Here is a 25,496-nt window from a genome sequence, read left to right as displayed (position 1 = left end):
GCAAACACTCCCCCCTCCAATTTCAAGAACATTCTGTAGGTCAAGCAATACCATTTACAAACTCGTCTCATCCCTCATGTCCCTTACTTCCCCCTATAAAGAATACCTTTAACGTATTTTTCAGGGGACCTATAATAGGGCTAACTCAATAATAACGCATACTCTGCTGGACTCCGTTCTCATAAATGGGCAATAAGGAAATAGAATGGGTTGAAGTTGGTTCAGCTTGAGAAATTGATGACAACTTTGTTGGGGACGACATGAAAGAGGACCAAGCTCTAGCAGTGGCTAGGGTTCATCTTGCGGACATAACATCAGATATCTTAGCCTATAGTATGGGGTAAAAATTTAAAGAGTTAATGGTCCTTCCATCGACAAGACAGCAGATGATAGAGATTTATTTTCGGAAAGCGACTCATAGAGGATTCAAGAACAGAAGAAATGCATTGTCGAATGCCCTTCATGACCAAGAACAACCAAGAGGTCTTTGGCAAAAATCGGTGAATCAAAATAGCAGTTCTTGTTCTAAGTTTTTGGTTCTATGTACAAATGTCATTATTTGTGATTTTCGTCGGCTCCGAAACTTAGGGCGAAACTGCAATTCCGGTTCACCAATTTTCGACAAAGACCTCCCAGCTGTTCATTATCATTTGACGGGCCTTTTTCAATAGATTTACTGTGTTCTTAGATCCTCCGTATGTCGTCTATTTCTAGCTTGAATAAACAACAACTATATCATGGATTTTTTTAGGGATTTTAAACTATCCCGTGTCTTGTTCCCGGTAAGCAAAAAGTTATTATGTCTACGATTATTATTATATCAAAATCATTATTAGTATCATTAATATATTCATAATAATAATAATAATATTAATAATATTGTTATTATTATCACTATTTTTACTATTACAATAAAAAAAACTCCATATGTTATTATTGATTTGATCATCTTCTAATAACCATCTTTTATTCACACATTATTTTTAAAAAGTAATTTCATATTCATTTCATTTCCATTCTAATCTTCAACAATACTTCCTATTCTTATTTCAAATATCAATTTGCCCTGATTTTACATAGTATAATTATGTGGCATATCATCATCATCATTCTTTTTTCTTTATATTTATTTATTCATTTGACTATTTATTTATTTGTTCATTTATTCATTATTTATTCATTCGTTCATTTATTTATTTATCAATTATTTATTCATTGATTTATTTGATGACTTATTGAAATATAATCATTCATTTATATTCATTAGATTTTAACATTTTCCTTAAATTTATAAATTATTTTTTTTTATTTCCATTTTTAATCATTCTTATTTTTCATTATTTTTATTATATATATATATATTTTTTTTGGGGGGGGGGGGGGGGTATCGGGCATCTCTTTTAACGCCCAATGATAATCCAAAGTCTTTTATGGTCTAAAAGTGCAAACGGACATTAATCAAAGCTGAGAACAAAAAGAGACAGGATTGTCCATCAGCAGTCAACTATTTCAGTGTAATGTTAGATATAATTGAAGTAGAGATGACATGACTAATGCCTCACAGTTGAGTCTTTTGTTAAGATACAAAACTCGAATTTCAGAAACAAGACAAGAGAAATTGAGCGACATAACTTAGTCCCTCAGCTGCGTGTCTGATGCTCCTGAATGAATGATAACCGTGAATATGAGAACAGTTGAAGCACAAAAACTTTCTGTTTTCACCAATCTCTTACCCACTTTGTCAAAATTACACTGATGGGATGTTTTTTTCTTGCATTTTCTCTGTTTGGTTGAAGTTTTGTTGAATTTGTTGAGACAAGTTGTCGTCAGGACGTCGCGAGCGTCCAGGCGGACCATTCCCCGGTGATTGGTGTCACGGGTCTGACACATGGGCGTGTGAGAGGGCAGTGGATTTGGGATGGAGGGGCGAGGGATTTTTTTTGGAGGGGGAGGGGTGCGTCGGTACTATGTGAAAGCAAGGGGGGGGAAGGAAAGGTACGAAAAAGTTTTTTAATGAAAATATGTAGGGAAAATTGAAACAGTCTAAATAAGATGCACGGCTGAAAGAAAATATAGAGAAAGGGTCGATAGGTTGAGAGAGGAAAAGGAGGAGTGTGTGTGGGTGAGGGTGTGTATGGAGATGGGTGTGTGTGACTGCGTGTGTGATAAATCGGATGGATGGGTTTTAATTATTGTGTGTTGAAAATGTGACAAAAATGAATAAATAAATGAATGGAGGGCAACGAGAGAAGACGACATGGGGGGGGGGGGTACTGGAGAAAGGACAGATAGGTACAAGTTTTACCAGTATTTAGTGTATGGCCTACGCAAATGAAGTATCAAGAGTCGAAGAAATATATAATTTTAGACAAACTATATGGAGCGTCTCAGAGAGAAAGGTAAGTGACGACTTACAATCGCCCTTAGAATAAGACATGTAAAAATAAAATCAAAATCAAAATAAATAATAATTGATTAATAAGTTTAACGAAAAATTCGTGCACGATATTGGGTCACTGCGTGAAAATGTAATATAAAAGGGACTTTTTATCGACAGGTAGATATTGTATAAAGGATAAAGGGGTCCGTCAAAATAGCACTATGAGTTAGTGCTTCGTGGCCAATTTAAAATAGATTTTGAAGTATTTCTTGAATTCATGAATTAAATTAATTCTTCCCGAAACCTTTTCCTTCGAATGTAACAAATGCAAACTACTCCAACAAAGCATTGTGACACAGAGACACAAAATTGCAAGTTGATGATCCCTATTATTTTTTTATGATCTCTTTAATCTTGGCGAGCAAAAAATAATCGGATGACAAAGGCAACTTTAAATTCTTTTTTTTTTTGCATTTTGAAGAAGAATCTTCATGATTTTACACTCGGGATAAAAACTCAACTTTTTCTCAATAAACAACCAGTTGGATGTCCTGAACGAATAAGACAAACGTATACAGTTTTCATGGTAAATAGTCATTTCCTTTGCTCGTTGACTTCGCTCGTTCACATTTCCCCGAATTTATCATGTATATGATATCCATTTACTGATCCCTGTGATGTTTTAATTGCTTCTTGTGCCTATGGACTTTTAATATTTGTCGTCAATAGGGACGACTTTTAGGCTATATTGCACCTTTTTAATCTGATGATTATACTTGGAAATAGAAAATGTTACATGCCTTGCAATAATATTGTTAAAATGCGATGTAATGGCATGAATGTTGTGGCCGTACTTCTCATCCGAAGTCCGTTTCCACCTAAAATGTTCATTGAGGTTAGCCCAAAATAAACAATGTTATTACCACTGTTCAAACAATAACTTAAACTGAATCAAAATATTGTAGTTCTACTTCAGTATCAATTATAGTTATTACTGATTTAGAATATTACTTTTATTTTTAACATGTTAATAAATGTATTTAAACTTTGTACAGAACATACATATTCACAAAATCTGTATACACAAATAATTTGTTTATAGGTAATATTGATCAGCGTGAATCCAGTTATGTCATATAGGAATGATAGTATGATAGAAAGAACAAAAATAACAATATTTGCGATAACGAATGTGCAAATGGTAATTTGAAAAATTAAAAGATTACACTATACTTTATAGTGCAAATAGTATAGTGTAACCTTTTTATTTATCCAATTTGATCTGAAATGAAATGAAATAGAGGATAATCGCATAAAAGAATAACAGAAAGAAATTACAACAAAATCGGGTCAATTCGTTATATATAATAATAATATAGGATATTTATCTTGCGCACATAATTATCCACCTTGTTAGGTGCTCAAGGCGCTCCTATATTACCCGGCTAAGCTAGGCGTTCATAGCGCACACAGCTTCTTAAGGAATTACTTCCTACCGGTACCCATTTACCTCACCTGGGTTGAGTGCAGCACATTGTGGATCAGTTTCTTGCTGAAGGAAATTACGCCATGGCTGGGATTCGAACCCACGACCCTCTGTTTCAATATGATTTTGTTGGAAAAAGCATGAAAGTTTCAGCCTACATAAGTTTTCTATTGTTAAGTGTAAAAGTGAAATGCACAACACACACTCTAAAAATACTGAGTAAAATTTTACCCAATATTTGGTAGAAAGGGAACATGCATGTTTGCTGGATATACTTTTTACCCCATATTGGGCTATTTCAACGTAACATTGCGTAAAATTTACAAAATATTGGGTATCGATCTTTCTACCCAACCAACATGCATGTTTATGGACATAATGAATATTAGATTAGAGAGCAGACTGATTATCATTTATACCATGAGTCATCCTAAATAAAAATTAGAATTAAGTCGATTAATTAAAATTAAGTGAAATAAATGAATTTGAATTAATTTCTGCTCCAAGAGTTTAATGGTATAAATCCAAACAAAACTGGACAAGATTCATTCATTCTACTGGAGGTTTAAATTAATAGAAAGAATACTTATATAACCATTTTGAAAGATTGCAAGCCTTATTTTGGAGTAAAGGCCAAATTAGTTTCAAATCGTAGCCAATCGTACGACTGCTATGACGTCATTACGACTAAATATTAAATTCGCTTTTATTCTAAGAAGGATGATAGCATAGTCACAGATTTGATCATAGGTATAATTCGTACGATGATTTAGAACATTGCACAGTAAAATATTCCATGTCTCAATATTAGCATCAAATTCTACTACATTTTATTCTGAATTTAGGTCGCAGACCAATCGTAAGGTGTGCGGTCGCCTTTAGAGTACAAATGGTTATTTCCAGGTGTTTCCAGGAAGAAAAACATGCGTTTTGCACCTTTAAAAAAAATTATTGCAAGATACAAGATTGCACCCTATTTGGTGCTGCCAGTTATAGGTGCGAACTTCTTCTTTCCATATTGTACCAATTCATATACAGACAGATTTTCAATCTTCAAAACCATCAAATAATGCGCATATCGAAAAAGTTGACGACAGTTGAGGTGTTGTCGGTTTTTTTCTCTTTGACTCTGCACGTTTAATTTCAAAATTTCATATGCATTGTGGATTCGGATTAGGAGTAATTATTAGATAACCTTGGTTGCGTACATAAAGGTTTGATTTGGTTAAGCATTTATATGTAGCGTGGTTGTGTGATTTTGTATCAAATTATTATTAAGTGAAATACTTTTGTAATTATTCATAACATATATTACGGATCATATTTTGTGTATAACATGTATACTAACAATTAGAATATGATTTTTATGCCACTGTTGGATTGTTGTTGTTTTTTCATGAAAAAAATGTTTGAATATCTGAATAGAAGCGAAACTACACTCACAGAAAAAATAGGTTAGTTAACATATGGTCCTACCAACTGGTGGTTTAAGGAAAATGCACGTAAAACAAAAGGGGATTTTCTTACCAACAGATGATTACCAACCCAGTATTTGTTGAAACATTAAACATTTCTTTTTCATTTTTTTTTTGGGGGGGGGGTTCCAAGAAGATAAACGAAAGCACTGGCGTACAGATGGGGCGCTTGGGGACTCTTCCCCCCCAAAAAAAAATATATGGACCAAGAAAAAAAAGAGAAAAGGAAAAGGTGAAATATAATATTATTTTTTGAATATTATGTCAAATTCTATCACAAATTTGGATTTTTGTAATAAAAATACGCGATACGCCATACCGAGCCCCCTCAAAATAATTGGTTCATTACGCAACTGAAAGAAAACCACTTTAGCAGAAACCCCGGGGGGGGGCACTCAGTATATAATGCATAGTGGGTATGTGCCGCGGAGGGGACCCCATTTTCACACTCAAATTTCCGTTCCAAGGCAGTTTTTTGTCTCGCCCGCGGCACACCCCCGCCACTTTTTTGGTCGAGTGCCCCCCCGGGGCAGAAACCTTACAAAGAGAACTATTATTACTTTAATTTGATAATTTTTAATCTTGAAAGTGCATTTCTTTAAGAATATTGTTCTGTTTGTTCTTTTTATTTAAAAAAAAATGCCATAAGACAGTTTGGATTCCCTGACAGCTTCATCTGTCAACATTTCACGAACTAATTAAAACATAAGAATTATATTGTGGGTGTGAGAGTGACCGGTATACGGATGTGTGAGAGAGTGTGTGTGAGGGAGGGTGTGTACGTGTGTGCGTTTCGAAGTTAAGATAGAAAGGCTGGAGAAATGTAAAATGATGTGATAGTTCCACTCCTATAAACATAAACGAGGAGGTATATGAATAGATAAATATAACGTTTGTGTTGAGATTCAAGACTGGACAAATCAAACAAATGGCCCTCAAAAAACCCTTCCCTCGTCAGAAAGAAGGGGGGGGGGCGGGCCAAAATGGCGTAGATCATCAGATTCTCATGTGAGTATCTCTCTACGTCTAACAAATAGCCGATGAAAATTCGTCTTGGTGGAGAGAAAGAGAAGGGAAAGGAATCGAGTCTTGAAAGCAATATTTCAACCAGCCAATTATATACATATTTGTCGGCTGTGTTTACAGTATGATTATGCCAATAAGTTAAACAAACATGGAACGCAGCGGGATGATCTTTATATTTCACGCCGCATCTAGCCCGATGACATATCTAGGGTATGCCGGTCCCTCTATCCGATGACTGAACGCTGTGGTGACATACCGCTGCTGCTATGTGCGGCATACGGCCGAGGTCAGCCCCCGCGTCTGTCGGCCTGCGTTCCCTTGCGGCATTCGGCCACATGCAGCCTCAGCAGTTGGTAGCTCCTGACAAAAAAAAACTAAAAAAAAAATGAAGAGTGCGATGAAAATGTGCGTGATATATTCGAAATATGAACCAGGCTTCGCAAAATGAAAGTATTGCGATTTCGTTTGAGGCACTTCTGACTGCGCTCTTTGGGTGCTGTCGGAGGTATTTCTCAGCTCCTGCACTCTATCTCGAAGTTGTATCAGAAGCAATTGATCTAATCCTGATAAAATATCCCAGATATTTCTTTTAGCGGCCAATTACTGCTTAAGGATGTTTACACCAGTGACTGAAGAGAGTTCTTTCTTTTCTTCCTCAACCGTCTCGCTTGTACTTACTCCGACCATACTCTTTTGATGCCCCCATCTTTCACGCAACCGACACGCCAAATTTAGCACGCGCCTCCATTCTCCCCCGACCATCCTCTTTCCATGATTCGCTCAATTTGAACTTGATCAGCTGCAGATCTCTAACCAAACAACATAGGGATGACAGAAAACTATTATATTCTTGTGTTATTCCGATTAGAAATGAGGCAAGGACGACAATACTCACGATAGGACTGTGCGATGACAATATCGACCTTGATCAAAAATCTCGATATACTTTTGCAACAAAATTTGTTTGCTGACCTTCAATTTTTTTTTTTACATGTACCTGTGATGAGGTCATGTAAGAAAAAAAAAACACGTCAGATGTGACGTAGAGACAAAGGAGATGACAGATGGAGAAAGTGGGGTGTGTGTGTGCGTTGGTTTGGGCATGTGACTGTGTGTGTGTGAGGGTGTGTGTGGGGGGGGGTCGATGTATTGCATGTGTAAGTGTGTGAGGCAGTTCGAAGATCTATGAATTCATACACCTCACAAATTTAGTTAAAAACTTAATTTAACGTTTCATCGTGTTTGATCAACACTTTTCTTATCCACTACTATATTAAACATGTTTAATCAGTTAACAATTCATACAGATAGGGTGGGAGGTATTATAGCTCTAAATGAATTAACAGCTGATAAGAAAGATGGGTTATTCAATTTATTCAGTTAAATAGCCTTTCATGAAGTTATTTCTATTATATCAATCTTTCGCCTAATCGTTTTTCTATTCGGAAAAAAAATATATGTTTTTATGTTTCAGCTCTGTTTTAAAGCTTGTCGGCTGAAAGCATAACAGGTTTTAGGATTACAAACCCCTAATCATTGTTTGAAAAGTATTTGCGAGGAAGGATCCATGAAGAGAGATAGATAGATAGATATATATAGAGAGAGAGAGCTTAAAGAAAAACAGGTACTGGTGAAAATAAAGGAAAATCAATTGTTTTTGAAAAAGATGACTTTAGAGAAATACAATGTTTTACATCTTAGTTCTTTAAACCATTTATTCTGAAATTTCTTTCTTGTGTACTAGACAATCAAAATATTAACCCCTCCCCAGAAATAAAAAGATACTTGGTTGCATCTAAAGCACCACAAGATTTTTAGAGGGTGTTGCGTATATTATTTGCCGTAGACAGCAAACCCTGGTTGACAAGCCAAAAATTAAATAAATAAAATTAAAAAAAAATGACGGAGATTTGGGAGCAATAACCCTTATTTTCTTGTCAATTTTTTTTTCTGAATAAAACCTCCAGCAGCTCCTATCCAAAATTCCTTCCTAGGGCTCTGTTTTGGGGGTATTCAAACGGGGATAAGCCCGTCAGTCATAAGGACCATAAGTCATAATACTGACTGGTCATAAGGACCGCTAGTCATAACGTGTAAAATCCTATACCCAAAAGCTCGCTAGTCATAATAGGCAAAAGGGGTCGCTAGTCATAAGGTCATAAGGACCATGGGTCATAAGGTCCGATTTTCATAATGCAAGATAAGGGTCGCTATTCATAATGGACCATAAGGGTAATTGATCATAAGGATCGCTAGTCATAATCAACAACGAGGGTCGGTATTCATAATACTAGATAAGGGTCGCTAGTCATAAAAAGGAAGAGGCTACATTAATCATAAGGGTCGCCAGTCATAATAGGTGATGAGGGTCGCCAGTCATAATAGTAGAAGGGGTTCGTCAGTCATAATAATACATGAGGGTCGCCAGTCATAATAATAAAAGGGGTTCGCCAGTCATAATTGTAGAAGGGGTTCGCAAGTCATAATGGTATATGAGGGTCGCTATTCATAATAGTAGAAAGGGTTCGCCAGTCATAATAATGGATGAGGGTCGCCAGTCATAATAATGGATGAGGGTCGCCAGTCATAATAATAAAAGGGGTTCGCCAATCATAAAAGTAGAAGGGGTTCGCCAGTCATAATGGTAGATGAGGGTCGCTATTCATAATAGTAGAAAGGGTTCGCCAGTCATAATGGTAGATGAGGGTCGCTATTCATAATAGTAGAAGGGGTTCGCCAGTCATAATGGTAGATGAGGGTCGCCAGTCATAATAGGAGAAAGGGTTCGTCAGTCATAATAATGGATGAGGGTCGCCAGTCATAATAACGGATGAGGGTCGCCAGTCATAATAGGAGAAAGGGTTCGCCAGTCATAATAATGGATGAGGGTCGCCAGTCATAATACTAAAAGGGGTTCGCCAATCATAAAAGTAGAAGGGGTTCGCCAGTCATAATGGTAGATGAGGGTCGCTATTCATAATAGTAGAAGGGGTTCGCCAGTCATAATGGTAGATGAGGGTCGCTATTCATAATAGTAGAAGGGGTTCGCCAGTCATAATGGTAGATGAGGGTCGCTATTCATAATAGTAGAAAGGGTTCGCCAGTCATAATAATAGATCAGGGTCGCCAGTCATAATAGTAAAAGGGGTTCGCCAGTCATAATGGTAGATGAGAGTCGCTATTCATAATAGTAGAAGGGGTTCGCCAGTCATAATGGTAGATGAGGGTCGCTATTCATAATAGTAGAAAGGGTTCGCCAGTCATAATAAGGAATGAGGGTCGCCAGTCATAATAGGAGAAAGGGTTCGCCAGTCATAATAATGGATGAGGGTCGCCAGTCATAATACTAAAAAGGGTTCGCCAGTCATAAAAGTAGAAGGGGTTCGCCAGTCATAATGGTAGAAGGGGTTCGCAAGTCATAATGGTAGATGAGGGTCGCTATTCATAATAGTAGAAAGGGTTCGCCAGTCATAATAATGGATGAGGGTCGCCAGTCATAATAATGGATGAGGGTCGCCAGTCATAATAATAAAAGGGGTTCGCCAATCATAAAAGTAGAAGGGGTTCGCCAGTCATAATGGTAGATGAGGGTCGCTATTCATAATAGTAGAAGGGGTTCGCCAGTCATAATGGTAGATGAGGGTCGCTATTCATAATAGTAGAAGGGGTTCGCCAGTCATAATGGTAGATGAGGGTCGCCAGTCATAATAGGAGAAAGGGTTCGTCAGTCATAATAATGGATGAGGGTCGCCAGTCATAATAACGGATGAGGGTCGCCAGTCATAATAGGAGAAAGGGTTCGCCAGTCATAATAATGGATGAGGGTCGCCAGTCATAATACTAAAAGGGGTTCGCCAATCATAAAAGTAGAAGGGGTTCGATCGCCAGTCATAATGGTAGATGAGGGTCGCTATTCATAATAGTAGAAGGGGTTCGCCAGTCATAATGGTAGATGAGGGTCGCTATTCATAATAGTAGAAGGGGTTCGCCAGTCATAATGGTAGATGAGGGTCGCTATTCATAATAGTAGAAGGGGTTCGCCAGTCATAATGGTAGATGAGGGTCGCTATTCATAATAGTAGAAAGGGTTCGCCAGTCATAATAATAGATCAGGGTCGCCAGTCATAATAGTAAAAGGGGTTCGCCAGTCATAATGGTAGATGAGAGTCGCTATTCATAATAGTAGAAGGGGTTCGCCAGTCATAATGGTAGATGAGGGTCGCTATTCATAATAGTAGAAAGGGTTCGCCAGTCATAATAAGGAATGAGGGTCGCCAGTCATAATAGGAGAAAGGGTTCGCCAGTCATAATAATGGATGAGGGTCGCCAGTCATAATACTAAAAAGGGTTCGCCAGTCATAAAAGTAGAAGGGGTTCGCTATTCATAATAGTAGAAGGGGTTCGCCAGTCATAATGGTAGATGAGGGTCGCTATTCATAATAGTAGAAAGGGTTCGCCAGTCATAATAAGGAATGAGGGTCGCCAGTCATAATAGGAGAAAGGGTTCGCCAGTCATAATAATGGATGAGGGTCGCCAGTCATAATACTAAAAAGGGTTCGCCAGTCATAAAAGTAGAAGGGGTTCGACAGTCATAATGGTAGAAGGGGTTCGCAAGTCATAATGGTAGATGAGGGTCGCTATTCATCATAGTAGAAAGGGTTCGCCAGTCATAATAATGGACGAGGGTCGCCAGTCATAATAATGGATGAGGGTCGCCAGTCATAATAGGAGAAAGGGTTCGCCAGTCATAATAATGGATGAGGGTCGCCAGTCATAATACTAAAAGGGGTTCGCCAGTCATAATAGTAGAAGGGGTTCGCCAGTCATAATGGTAGATGAGGGTCGCTATTCATAATAGTAGAAGGGGTTCGCCAGTCATAATGGTAGATGAGGGTCGCTATTCATAATAGTAGAAAGGGTTCGCCAGTCATAATAATGGATGAGGGTCGCCAGTCATAATAATGGATGAGGGTCGCCAGTCATAATAGGAGAAAGGGTTCGCCAGTCATAATAATGGATGAGGGTCGCCAGTCATAATACTAAAAGGGGTTCGCTAGTCATAATAGTAGAAGGGGCTCGCAAGTCATAATGGTAGATGAGGGTCGCTATTCATAATAGTAGAAAGGGTTCGCCAGTCATAATAATGGATGAGGGTCGCCAGTCATAATAGGAGAAAGGGTTCGCCAGTCATAATAATGGATGAGGGTCGCCAGTCATAATACTAAAAGGGGTTCGCCAGACATAAAAGTAGAAGGGGTTCGCCAGTCATAATGGTAGATGAGGGTCGCTATTCATAATAGTAGAAGGGGTTCGCCAGTCATAATGGTAGATGATGGTCGCTATTCATAATAGTAGAAAGGGTTCGCCAGTCATAATGGTAGATGAGGGTCGCTATTCATAATAGTAGAAGGGGTTCGCCAGTCATAATGGTAGATGAGGGTCGCTATTCATAATAGTAGAAAGGGTTCGCCAGTCATAATAAGGAATGAGGGTCGCCAGTCATAATAGGAGAAAGGGTTCGCCAGTCATAATAATGGATGAGGGTCGCCAGTCATAATACTAAAAAGGGTTCGCCAGTCATAAAAGTAGAAGGGGTTCGCCAGTCATAATGGTAGAAGAGGTTCGCAAGTCATAATGGTAGATGGGGGTCGCTATTCATAATAGTAGAAAGGGTTCGCCAGTCATAATAATGGATGAGGGTCGCCAGTCATAATAATGGATGAGGGTCGCCAGTCATAATAGGAGAAAGGGTTCGCCAGTCATAATAATGGATGAGGGTCGCCAGTCATAATACTAAAATAGGTTCGCTAGTCATAATAGTAGAAGGGGTTCGCAAGTCATAATGGTAGATGAGGGTCGCTATTCATAATAGTAGAAAGGGTTTGCCAGTCATAATAATGGATGAGGGTCGCCAGTCATAATAGGAGAAAGGGTTCGCCAGTCATAATAATGGATGAGGGTCGCCAGTCATAATACTAAAAGGGGTTCGCCAGACATAAAAGTAGAAGGGGTTCGCCAGTCATAATGGTAGATGAGGGTCGCTATTCATAAAAGTAGAAGGGGTTCGCCAGTCATAATGGTAGATGAGGGTCGCCAGTCATAATAGAAGAAAGGGTTCGCCACTCATAATAGTAGATGGGGGTCGATTTTCATAATAGTAGAAGGGGTTCGCCAGTCAAAATGGTAGCTGAGGTAGATGGTAGATTTTGCGTATTGATCTTCAACCCACTACATTTAGCAAATGAATCCAAAATATTTAGTACATTACAGAAACTGGCAGCTGCACCATTGAGAAATAAAACTGTGTCATCCGCATTTTAAAGAACTTTGTATTCTTTTAAGCCAACATAAATTCGTTTGGCAGAGTGTGAATTTCGAATTAACAACCCAAGACTTTTAGCGCTTAACAAAAACGAATCTTAATGTCATTTGCCCATTGACTATAACACTAGAAAATGCATTCTGATCAAGTATTTTTTATTCATGTCATGAAAGATTTGCCAAATTTAAAAATGGAAAGCGTTTTAAACAAAAAATCATGAAAAATCAGAAATCAGGAATAAGTTTCTTCTCCATATACACAATTAAATAATACAAAATTTTCCTATTTTCACCAATAAATCGTCCAGACAAGAATCCTGATTGATTAACATGAATAATTATATGGTAATACTTTTTAAAGTCTGTGAGCAATACAACTTTACAACAGTTTACAAACAACATTCAACAATGAAATTGATCTCCAATTTTTGATGAAATGTCTTACTTTGTCACCTTAAGGAATTAATGTTATCAAGCCATTATTGTTTGTGAGATGGATAATTTTCCAGAAATATAAGCAAAATTCATACTTCGTACCAAGAATATACCTAAGTCCTGAAAGAATGCTTTAAAAAAATCAGTTGTAAATCCATCTCGTCCAGGAGGCTTATTATTTTTCATATTTTTTTAATGCAAAATCAACTTCACTGTAAGATATTTCTCCTTCTAAAGAAGAATCGTCTTCCTCTGTAAGACTATGGAAACTCTCTTCTCTAATAAGATAAAAAAAGGTTCTTCAGCATCACTATTTCCATGATATTTATATAACTGTTCATTATATGACCCAATTTCTCTTAAGATGTCTGTTTGTTCTTGCAATACTGTACCATTATCATGAATCAATTCAACAAATGTTGAATGGGGGGGGGGGGCGGAATTTTTTTCAGACATATTTTCCCCGATCGGCCACTCGAAGATAATTTTTGGTTTCTTTGAAGGGGTAATCCTAATACTCACTTCTTAGCTTTATTCCTATGAATAAACATTTATAGACAATATCATCTTTATTTATATAATGTGAGCACGAAGCGCGAGCTAATTTTTTGGAAATCCTTTGTATTTTTTCTGAAAAAGATGTGCATGCAAATGAATAAATGAATGAAGCGCGAGCAGAAATGACTGAATGGCTGATTTTGTGGACAACTCTCCATTTGTTTTGTACACATATTTTCAGATTTTCCCCTTTATTTTACATATTTCACATTATCACCTCCTGACCTTGACATATATGGTGTGGATTATATTTTCCCATGACATATGTTGTGCTCAGAAGGAGGCAAGATGCAACTTGAAAGATAATGAGGAAAATCTGAAAATTTGTGTACAAAACAAATGGAGAGTTGTCCACAAAATCAGCCATATTGAAGCACGTTTGCCAATTTAAGGATGCCCTTAGAAAGTACAACAAGAGTTTTCAAACTCCCATAACTTGCTTATTTCATAACCGATTTTGATGAAACTTTTTTTAAATTGATCCTTTCATTTTACTCTTTCAAGTAAAATTGCTTTTCTTCTTGGGTTTTGGTTTCCTTTAATATAGCGAGCGCAAAGCGCGAGCAGAAATTGTTAATATAATATATTAAAAAGAAAACAAGGAAAAATATATTTTTTGAAATGGAAAAGGAAGGAAAGCGGGAAGAACGAAAGAAAAACATTTGAGAAAGAACAAATCATTCTGAAATAGACCTATATAGTGCAATAGCATGATGGGAAATAAATTAAAAGATGGCAAACAATAGCGGGAAATGAAGGTAGAATGGAATTAGTCAAAAGCTAAATTGGAAAACAAAGAAAAGGGACAAGAAATAAAAACTTAATAACACGACCGGGCTGACGAGGATAGAAAATAAAGAGCGAGAAGAAAGAGGAACTGCATACAACATTGTGCTATTAGCTTGCTAAATTTTATGCAAAAAAAGCTACCGGGGCTTTGCCCCAGACCCCAAGCAGTAGGGGCTCTTCATCTATGACCTTCAAATGGCTCTATTACGCCCCCCCCCCCCTTTAGGGACCCTTCCTACATTAAGCTTTACTTTCAATCACTGGCGTACAGGCGCAGGGGGGGGGGGGTCTTGGTTCAACACCCAAGAGGAAATTAAAGAATTTATGGGAGACAACGTATAATGAAATTAATGGAAACAATGAAATGTGTTATTTGCTCAATATAATGGAGAAATCTATCACATAATTAGAATTTAATTTCAATAGGCATTTTTTTTCCAGCTCGCTTGCTCGCTGGCGACTTCCCCCCACATTGCTATGTTTTGCCCCCTCAAAATATTTGGTTCAACTGGGTTGAATAAATGTGTTGTGTAAAAGCTATATTCTGTATATACCCGCAATTTGATTAAATAGCGGCAATCTGCGAGGTTTAAATGGCTTTGATATCAAGAAGTTCCGGGGGCTCCGCCCCAGACCCCAAACGCATAGCACTGCCGTATATGAGTATGGAAGGGTTGGGCCATGGTCCCCAAAAGTTTTACCATGTAAAAAAAGATATCTCAAATTTAGATTCTCATGAAAAGGTGATTTTTTTCTCGCTTCGCTCGCTCGGGACTTATATTAAGCAGCTTTTTTAGCACATGCGCCATACTGCGCCCCTTGATTTTGGTTTTGTTTACTCTGCACGCTACTGCCGCAAATAATCCTGTTAACAGTGGCGTACATATCACAAAAAAGGGATGGAAAGAGAGAAGAGTGAAAAATATTCTCTGGATATCATGTCAAAATCTATCACAAAATTGGATTTTTGTATTAAAAATGTCAAAATTTTTGCTCGCTCGCATCGCTCTCTCGCAACTTTTTTTTAAAGATAAATTCTGCCTGATACACAATGTCTTGCCCTTTCGAAATCGTCGCCTAATTACACCATTGCGCCTGTTTATTCCATGATATGACCGGGAAATTTTTGTCTCTTGCCCCCCCCCCTCCCCTTGGCCACCGACCCCTGTTACGCCGCTGTTTACACCTAAAAACGGGACACTCCATTCATGTTTTGTAAATCATGAAAAGGATGAGTAATTGGATATCTTTCTACATTGAGCGCAAAGCGCGAGCACAATTTTTTTTATATTGTGGAATAAAACTGGATAATGATTTATACAGAGAACAAGCTCCGTATCTGAATAAACGCGCGCGTGTTTCAGATTTAGACCTAGAATCTGAGTGGGCATTCTAAATACCTTTTGTCATCGTTAAAATCGATAAAGTGTGAGCGCGAAGCGCGAGCTTAAAACATTTGATATTCCGATCTGAAAAGGGTCAATTTAAGCTCTGTATTTCAAGCACTTTGTAGGAAAAATTATGAGGTGGATATGGATGAGATTTAAAAAAAAGAGTTTCATTATTTTAATTTCATTCAAAAGTTTCATTATTATTACTTTGAGTTTTGACATAGGACCAGGACATTCCAAGAGCATTGTGTCATCATATGAAAATTATGACTATAAGAAAAAAAGGGACAATTTGATTCTTAAATTAATATCTTATTTATTAACCTAATAAGCCTAATGTGAGAGCGTGAAATCTATTAATATTATGACCTGAAAACTATACATTTAAAGCACTTTTGTATTTATGATTTATGAAGAAGATGCATGAGTTGATAGATTTTCAACAATCAATGCGAGCTATAATCGCGAGCCGAAATTTTTAAAAATTCAGACCATAAAACAAAAAGTTTTGCTGAGCACTTTTTAAAAATCACTTTGTAAATCAAACAAAATAATGAAAGTACGATTTCTGAGCTGAAATATGTTTTCTATGTTGACTTCAAATTTTAATATTTCAATCTCCATATTGATATGTAAATCACCTTACATGCAATGCAAGCGAGAAGCGCAAGCGATTTTTTTTTATAGTGACATTAAGGATTTTAAAAATCATTTTCCTAGGCTTCCCCTCATCTTATTTTATTCACTCGTCTTCCTCTTCTTGTGTTTCCCCTTCTTTTTTCTCCTCTCTTTTCCCTTCTTTTTCTTTTTTTTTCTCTCTTTCTTTCTTTCTTTCTTTCTTCCCCCCTTTTATTTTTTTTGCTCCGCCAATGGGGGGGGGGGGGTGGGCCCCTCGGACCCCCTAGATCCGCCTATGAACAGTGTATAAAAAAACAACTGATAATCAATAATAAATCTGAGTTTCTCTTTTCTAACAGTTTCAAAAGCTTTACCATGAAGACAATATCAAGATACTGTAAAAACATTTAGCTAACACAATCTCTAAACTGATCATTGTGTGATCGGTACGATATCCTAAATCAATATTTAGGATATCGTGGAGGTGCCGTGGCCGAGTGGTCTAAGGCGCCTGGCTATACATGGAAAGTCCGGGGTTCGATCCCCGGCCGCAGCAGCTATGCCCGTGAGCAAGGCATTTAATCTACAATGCTCTTTTATCCTGCTTTCAAATAAATGGAAATGCTGTATGCATTATTGGTAACTAGGTGTGCACTTGTTTAAAAAAAAAAATAATAAAAAAAAATAAAAATATCACATTTTCTAACCAAAGAAATAATATCTGAAGATATCAAAAAATAATGTTTTCTACTTTGCTTCAATGGTGTGGGCTGTCTCCAAGTATAACATTTTGGATTTGGATTTAACTGACGCCATGGATCAACTAAATTAACTCACTGACTCAAAACTTTGGACCAGGTTCCAATCACCACATAGGATTTTATGAGGATCATCATAGTCCAATAAGATACTTTCAATACATCTAAAAAATTTAGGGTCATTTTGCCCATACAATGAAATCAATGAAATAAGGAACATACTTTCCATCAGTGTCGCATTTTACTCTCTTAATAACAAGTTGTATGTTTTTATCAAATAATATAGCATTGCATTAGATGATATATATGAGAAAAAAACCTTCCTCCCACTCCTTTAAGATGCTTTCTTCCAAATCCTTTACAAAATGAGTGTCCTGTAAACAATGAATATTTTTTTTTTTCCTTTTCAAAAAATGAAATATATAATATGAAGGAATAATTTCATGCTCATATCATATTCAACATCAACTAAAAAAAAGTATAATATAGATAGAAAAGACATTTTTCTTAAAAAAAACCTCTATTAAAAAAAAGGCTTTTAGAAAATACTGTGGTACAGGTTTAGGTCAACACTATCTTAAATGCATATATTCAAAGAAGATTTCCTTGTTATTGGAATCATTCACAATCTACACCTTTTCGCCTAAAGATAATTTGATTTTTTTTAGGGGAGGGTGTCATTTCTAACAACTTCTGCTGGTTATGATGAAAAAAAAATCGCCGTAGGTAAAAAAAATGCCCTTTTTCAAAAGGAAAAAGCCTTTTGGCAAAATGAAATGTGCTCTTTTTTCAAAACTAAATACTGTTCTTGAAGTCCAACAAAACATTTCAGGATGGTCACAAAAGTAATGTCAATAACATGAGATAATTTATCTTTCTAAAGGGTGTCATTTTTAATAGCTCCTGCTGGTTATGATTTTAAAAAAATCCCATTTTTCAAAATAAAAATGTGCTCTTATTCGAAATTAAATACCCTTTTTGAACTACAATATAATACATATTAGGCTTGAAAATCACATTTTTTTTGTGTTCTCACGCTTTGCGCCCACCTCAGCTATTATGTAGCAAAGTTCCCTTCTACTGACAGGCGAACCCCTTCCACTATCATGGTTAGCGACCCTCTTCTAATAATAAGACTAGCGACCCTCATCTACTAGTATGACTAGCAAACCCCTACTACACTGTAAAAATTAATTGCTAATTCAGCACTTACAGTGCTTGTATAGTGACTGCACTACTAGTGCTGATTTTCTAGTTCAAATTTAAACTAGAAAACCAACACTCCCAGTGCAATCACTATACAATCACTGTAAGCGCTAAATTAGCACCTAATTTTTTACAATGTACTATTATGACTGGCGACCCTCATCCATTATTATGACTGGCGAACCCCATCTACTATTATGACTAGCGACCCTCATCTACCATTATGACTGGCGAACCCTTTCTCCTATTATGACTGGCGACCATTATTATGACTGGCGAACCCTTTCTACTATTATGAATAGCGACCCTTATCCACCATTATGACTGGCGAACCCCATCTACTATTATGACTAGCGACCCTCATCTACCATTATGACTGGCGAACCCCTTCTACTATTATGACTGGCGACCCTCATCCATTATTATGACTGGCGAACCCCATCTACTATTATGACTAACGACCCTCATCTACCATTATGACTGGCGAACCCCTTCTACTATTATGACTAGCGACCCTCATCTGCCATTATGACTGGCGACCCTTATGATCAACGAACCCTTTTCCTCCTTATGACTGGCGACCCTCTTCCTTTATTATGACTAGCGACCCTCTTGTTTGATTATGAATGGCGACCCTCATCCATTATTATGACTGGCGAACCCTTTCTTCTATTATGAATAGCGACCCTCATCTACCATTATGACTGGCGTACCCCTTCAACTATTATGACTGGCGACCCTCATCCATTATTATGACTGGCGAACCCTTTCTACTATTATGAATAGCGACCCTCATCTACCATTATGACTGGCGAACCCCATCTACTATTATGACTAGCGACCCTCATCTGCCATTATGACTGGCGAACCCCTTCTAATATTATGACTGGCGACCCTCATCTATTATTATGACTGGCGAACCCCATCTACTATTATGACTAGCGACCCTCATCTACCATTATGACTGGCGAACCCCTTCTACTATTATGACTGGCGACCCTCATCCATTATTATGACTGGCGAACCCCATCTACTATTATGACTAACGACCCTCATCTACCATTATGACTGGCGAACCCCTTCTACTATTATGACTGGCGACCCTCATCCACTATTATGAATGGCGACCCTTATGATCAACGAACCCTTTTCCTCCTTATGACTGGCGACCCTCTTCCTTTATTATGACTAGCGACCCTCTTGTTTGATTATGAATGGCGACCCTCATCCATTATTATGACTGGCGAACCCTTTCTTCTATTATGAATAGCGACCCTCATCTACCATTATGACTGGCGTACCCCTTCAACTATTATGACTGGCGACCCTCATCTATTATTATGACTAGCGAACCCTTTCTACTATTATGAATAGCGACCCTTATCTACCATTATGACTGGCGAACCCCATCTACTATTATGACTAGCGACCCTCATCTGCCATTATGACTGGCGAACCCCTTCTAATATTATGACTGGCGACCCTCATCTATTATTATGACTGGCGAACCCCATCTACTATTATGACTAGCGACCCTCATCTACCATTATGACTGGCGAACCCCTTCTACTATTATGACTGGCGACCCTCATCCATTATTATGACTGGCGAACCCCATCTACTATTATGACTAACGACCCTCATCTACCATTATGACTGGCGAACCCCTTCTACTATTATGACTGGCGACCCTCATCCACTATTATGAATGGCGACCCTTATGATCAACGAACCCTTTTCCTCCTTATGACTGGCGACCCTCTTCCTTTATTATGACTAGCGACCCTCTTGTTTGATTATGAATGGCGACCCTCATCCATTATTATGACTGGCGAACCCTTTCTTCTATTATGAATAGCGACCCTCATCTACCATTATGACTGGCGTACCCCTTCAACTATTATGACTGGCGACCCTCATCTATTATTATGACTAGCGAACCCTTTCTACTATTATGAATAGCGACCCTTATCTACCATTATGACTGGCGAACCCCATCTACTATTATGACTAGCGACCCTCTTCTACCATTATGACTGGCGAACCCCTTTTAATATTATGACTGGCGACCCTCATCCATTATTATGACTGGCGAACCCTTTCTACTATTATGAATAGCGACCCTCATCCACTATTATGACTGGCGAACCCCATCTACTATTATGACTAGCGACCCTCATCTGCCATTATGACTGGCGAACCCCTTCTAATATTATGACTGGCGACCCTCATCTACCATTATGACTGGCGAACCCCATCTACTGTTATGACTAGCGACCCTCATCTGCCATTATGACTGGCGAACCCCTTCTAATATTATGACTGGCGACCCTCATCTATTATTATGACTGGCGAACCCCATCTACTATTATAACTAGCGACCCTCATCTGCCATTATGACTGGCGAACCCCTTCTAATATTATGACTGGCGACCCTCATCCATTATTGTGACTGGCGGACCCCATCTACTATTATGACTAACGACCCTCATCTACCATTATGACTGGCGAACCCCTTCTAATATTATGACTGGCGACCCTCATCCATTATTATGACTGGCGAACCCAATCTACTATTATGACTAACGACCCTCATCTACCATTATGACTGGCGAACCCCTTCTACTATTATGACTGGCGACCCTCATCCATTATTATGACTGGCGAACCCTTTCTACTATTATGAATAGCGACCCTCATCTACCATTATGACTGGCGAACCCCATCTACTATTATGACTAGCGACCCTCATCTGCCATTATGACTGGCGAACCCCTTCTAATATTATGACTGGCGACCCTCATCTATTATTATGACTGGCGAACCCCATCTACTGTTATGACTAGCGACCCTCATCTGCCATTATGACTGGCGAACCCCTTCTAATATTATGACTGGCGACCCTCATCTATTATTATGACTGGCGAACCCCATCTACTATTATAACTAGCGACCCTCATCTGCCATTATGACTGGCGAACCCCTTCTAATATTATGACTGGCGACCCTCATCCATTATTATGACTGGCGAACCCCATCTACTATTATGACTAACGACCCTCATCTACCATTATGACTGGCGAACCCCTTCTACTATTATGACTGGCGACCCTCATCCATTATTATGACTGGCGAACCCTTTCTACTATTATGAATAGCGACCCTCATCTACCATTATGACTGGCGAACCCCATCTACTATTATGACTAGCGACCCTCATCTGCCATTATGACTGGCGAACCCCTTCTAATATTATGACTGGCGACCCTCATCTATTATTATGACTGGCGAACCCCATCTACTGTTATGACTAGCGACCCTCATCTGCCATTATGACTGGCGAACCCCTTCTAATATTATGACTGGCGACCCTCATGTATTATTATGACTGGCGAACCCCATCTACTATTATGACTAGCGACCCTCATCTGCCATTATGACTGGCGAACCCCTTCTAATATTATGACTGGCGACCCTCATCTATTATTATGACTGGCGAACCCCATCTACTGTTATGACTAGCGACCCTCATCTGCCATTATGACTGGCGAACCCCTTCTAATATTATGACTGGCGACCCTCATCTATTATTATGACTGGCGAACCCCATCTACTATTATAACTAGCGACCCTCATCTGCCATTATGACTGGCGAACCCCTTCTAATATTATGACTGGCGACCCTCATCCATTATTGTGACTGGCGGACCCCATCTACTATTATGACTAACGACCCTCATCTACCATTATGACTGGCGAACCCCTTCTACTATTATGACTGGCGACCCTCATCCATTATTATGACTGGCGAACCCCATCTACTATTATGACTAACGACCCTCATCTACCATTATGACTGGCGAACCCCTTCTACTATTATGACTGGCGACCCTCATCCATTATTATGACTGGCGAACCCTTTCTACTATTATGAATAGCGACCTTCATCTACCATTATGACTGGCGAACCCCATCTACTATTATGACTAGCGACCCTCATCTGCCATTATGACTGGCGAACCCCTTCTAATATTATGACTGGCGACCCTCATCTATTATTATGACTGGCGAACCCCATCTACTGTTATGACTAGCGACCCTCATCTGCCATTATGACTGGCGAACCCCTTCTAATATTATGACTGGCGACCCTCATCTATTATTATGACTGGCGAACCCCATCTACTATTATAACTAGCGACCCTCATCTGCCATTATGACTGGCGAACCCCTTCTAATATTATGACTGGCGACCCTCATCCATTATTATGACTGGCGAACCCTTTCTACTATTATGACTAGCGACCCTCATCTACCATTATGACTGGCGAACCCCATCTACTATTATGACTAGCGACCCTCATCTGCCATTATGACTGGCGAACCCCTTCTAATATTATGACTGGCGACCCTCATCTATTATTATGACTGGCGAACCCCATCTACTGTTATGACTAGCGACCCTCATCTGCCATTATGACTGGCGAACCCCTTCTAATATTATGACTGGCGACCCTCATCTATTATTATGACTGGCGAACCCCATCTACTATTATAACTAGCGACCCTCATCTGCCATTATGACTGGCGAACCCCTTCTAATATTATGACTGGCGGACCCCATCTACTATTATGACTAACGACCCTCATCTACCATTATGACTGGCGAACCCCTTCTAATATTATGACTGGCGACCCTCATCCATTATTATGACTGGCGAACCCAATCTACTATTATGACTAACGACCCTCATCTACCATTATGACTGGCGAACCCCTTCTACTATTATGACTGGCGACCCTCATCCATTATTATGACTGGCGAACCCTTTCTACTATTATGAATAGCGACCCTCATCTACCATTATGACTGGCGAACCCCATCTACTATTATGACTAGCGACCCTCATCTGCCATTATGACTGGCGAACCCCTTCTAATATTATGACTGGCGACCCTCATCTATTATTATGACTGGCGAACCCCATCTACTGTTATGACTAGCGACCCTCATCTGCCATTATGACTGGCGAACCCCTTCTAATATTATGACTGGCGACCCTCATCTACCATTATGACTGGCGAACCCCTTCTACTATTATGACTAGCGACCCTCATCTGCCATTATGACTGGCGAACCCCTTCTAATATTATGACTGGCGACCCTCATCTATTATTATGACTGGCGAACCCCATCTACTGTTATGACTAGCGACCCTCATCTGCCATTATGACTGGCGAACCCCTTCTAATATTATGACTGGCGACCCTCATCTATTATTATGACTGGCGAACCCCATCTACTATTATAACTAGCGACCCTCATCTGCCATTATGACTGGCGAACCCCTTCTAATATTATGACTGGCGACCCTCATCCATTATTGTGACTGGCGGACCCCATCTACTATTATGACTAACGACCCTCATCTACCATTATGACTGGCGAACCCCTTCTAATATTATGACTGGCGACCCTCATCCATTATTATGACTGGCGAACCCAATCTACTATTATGACTAACGACCCTCATCTACCATTATGACTGGCGAACCCCTTCTACTATTATGACTGGCGACCCTCATCCATTATTATGACTGGCGAACCCTTTCTACTATTATGAATAGCGACCCTCATCTACAATTATGACTGGCGAACCCCATCTACTATTATGACTAGCGACCCTCATCTGCCATTATGACTGGCGAACCCCTTCTAATATTATGACTGGCGACCCTCATCTATTATTATGACTGGCGAACCCCATCTACTGTTATGACTAGCGACCCTCATCTGCCATTATGACTGGCGAACCCCTTCTAATATTATGACTGGCGACCCTCATCTATTATTATGACTGGCGAACCCCATCTACTATTATAACTAGCGACCCTCATCTGCCATTATGACTGGCGAACCCCTTCTAATATTATGACTGGCGACCCTCATCCATTATTATGACTGGCGAACCCCATCTACTATTATGACTAACGACCCTCATCTACCATTATGACTGGCGAACCCCTTCTACTATTATGACTGGCGACCCTCATCCATTATTATGACTGGCGAATCCTTTCTACTATTATGAATAGCGACCCTCATCTACCATTATGACTGGCGAACCCCATCTACTATTATGACTAGCGACCCTCATCTGCCATTATGACTGGCGAACCCCTTCTAATATTATGACTGGCGACCCTCATCTATTATTATGACTGGCGAACCCCATCTACTGTTATGACTAGCGACCCTCATCTGCCATTATGACTGGCGAACCCCTTCTAATATTATGACTGGCGACCCTCATCTATTATTATGACTGGCGAACCCCATCTACTATTATAACTAGCGACCCTCATCTGCCATTATGACTGGCGAACCCCTTCTAATATTATGACTGGCGACCCTCATCCAGTATTGTGACTGGCGGACCCCATCTACTATTATGACTAACGACCCTCATCTACCATTATGACTGGCGAACCCCTTCTACTATTATGACTGGCGACCCTCATCCATTATTATGACTGGCGAACCCTTTCTACTATTATGAATAGCGACCTTCATCTACCATTATGACTGGCGAACCCCATCTACTATTATGACTAGCGACCCTCATCTGCCATTATGACTGGCGAACCCCTTCTAATATTATGACTGGCGACCCTCATCTATTATTATGACTGGCGAACCCCATCTACTGTTATGACTAGCGACCCTCATCTGCCATTATGACTGGCGAACCCCTTCTAATATTATGACTGGCGACCCTCATCTATTATTATGACTGGCGAACCCCATCTACTATTATAACTAGCGACCCTCATCTGCCATTATGACTGGCGAACCCCTTCTAATATTATGACTGGCGACCCTCATCCATTATTATGACTGGCGGACCCCATCTACTATTATGACTAACGACCCTCATCTACCATTATGACTGGCGAACCCCTTCTACTATTATGACTGGCGACCCTCATCCATTATTATGATTGGCGAACCCTTTCTACTATTATGAATAGCGACCCTCATCTACCATTAT

Source organism: Lytechinus variegatus, chromosome 12, assembly GCF_018143015.1.
Source record: "Lytechinus variegatus isolate NC3 chromosome 12, Lvar_3.0, whole genome shotgun sequence".
NCBI classification, from domain to species: Eukaryota; Metazoa; Echinodermata; class Echinoidea; order Temnopleuroida; family Toxopneustidae; genus Lytechinus; species Lytechinus variegatus.
Note: the sequence above shows the minus strand (reverse complement) of the source record.